Genomic DNA, 1776 nt, shown 5'->3' with positions numbered 1-1776 from the left:
CATATATATATATATATATATATATACATACATATATATACATATATACGATGGGCTTCTTTCAGTTTCCGTCTACCAAATCCACTCACAAGGCTTTGGTCAACCCAAGGCTATAGTAGAAGACACTTGCCCAAGGTGCCACGCAGTGGGAATGAACCCGGAACCATGTGGTTGGTAAGCTAGCTACTTACCACACACCCACTCCAGCAGGTTTCATTTGAATCTCTCTCCCACTCTCCCTCTTTCTCTCCCCCTCACACACACACACATTGCACTTTTATCATCTCCTCAGCCCTTTAACAGAAGCTAGAAGATACATAAACAGATATGTGAGTGTGCACGTGCTAGCAGTATTCTGTGAATCTCTCTCTTTCTCTCCCTCCCTCTTTCTTTCTCCTCCCCCCTCTCTTTCACACACACATTATATCATCCCCTTTCAACACCATGACAGATTGTTTACACCACGGGGAATTTCTCATTAACGTTTTAATATCATATATTACTAAAATTACATGTGATCAACGAGGCAATATCATTTAAACAATTGTAGACGATTTTATGATCATCTGGACTATTTCTGTTTTAGAATGGTGAAACAAAATTCTGCATTTATTGTGTGTCTATTCGCAGCAGAAATGTAAAGAAAAAGATAAGTATTAAAGCTACCATTACCATCGACAACAAAAATGACAACAGATACTAAGAAACTATGTTATTGTAACTGACATGGCAAACCCATTTGAGACCAGAGAAAGAAAAAACAGAGTTTTATCTTTTTTTTGTTTCAGTTATTAGACTGCGGCCATGCTGGGGCACCATCTTGAAGAATTTTTAGCTGAATGACTCAACCCCAGTACTTGTTTTGTTTTGCTTTTATTCTATTAGTTTCTTTTACTGAACTGCTAAGTTATGGAGATGTAAACACACCAACACTGGTTGCCTAGCAGTTGTGAACATTATTCTCCTTGCAGAGGAGATATCAAAGGACTGAGATATCTATTGCCTTGCTGTACTTAAGAGAACCCGTACTCTACAGCAGAACTGTTAATGCCACACCCCCTAATAAAGAGGACTGGCCTACAAGAGCCCTATGCTGGTGCCACATAAAAAGCACCCAGTACACACTGTAAAATGGTTGGCATTAGGCAGGGCATCCAGCAATAGAAACCAACCAAATCAGACTGGAACCTGATGCAGCTCTCCTGCTTGCCAGTTCTGGTCAGACTGTCCAACCCATGCCAGCATGGAAAATGGACATTAAAGGATGATAATGATGATATATACACATAGTTTCCTGGCCCCTTGTTCTGAAAATTCTCAGAATCCAGCCAGCCATTTGCCTGCACATTGCCATCATCTTGGTGATATGCACATGAAACAGGGTCTTGTTTCTCATATCAGTCCCCAGATCACGCACTGTACTAGACTCTGGGTTTGCCACTCCTTTTGCTCCAGAGAATCATTGTTGTTGCATGTAAGCAGAAGCTAGCTGGTAGCAGATGGTTTAGAATTTCCCTGCATTAAATCACATGTTGTTTTCTTATATATAGTCTTTCTGTTGAAGGTTAGCCTCAAAAGGTTTCTTGAGTGCTTGTACTATTGATATATATATATATATATATATATATATATATAAATTTAAGGAATGGAGAAAACGCATGTTATAATTGCATACTTTATTCCTACATATGTTTCAAAGGATTACAACCTATGTGATCCATAGGGATCTGTGATGTTAAAATTGTAACCTTCTCTTCAGGGAATCACAGATCCCTA

At 39.1% G+C, this 1776-nt stretch overlaps 1 protein-coding gene across 1 annotated transcript in view; it reads right to left on the bottom strand.

Annotated features, from left to right (window-relative positions):
• The window catches only part of LOC106872188 (cryptochrome-1), a 17024-nt gene that overhangs the window by 4803 nt on the left and 10445 nt on the right, over positions 1-1776 (bottom strand). The window lies entirely within an intron of this gene.

Source organism: Octopus bimaculoides, chromosome 4, assembly GCF_001194135.2.
Source record: "Octopus bimaculoides isolate UCB-OBI-ISO-001 chromosome 4, ASM119413v2, whole genome shotgun sequence".
In the NCBI taxonomy this organism is placed as follows: Eukaryota; Metazoa; Mollusca; class Cephalopoda; order Octopoda; family Octopodidae; genus Octopus; species Octopus bimaculoides.
Note: the sequence above shows the minus strand (reverse complement) of the source record. Positions and strands in the feature narration are given on the sequence as shown.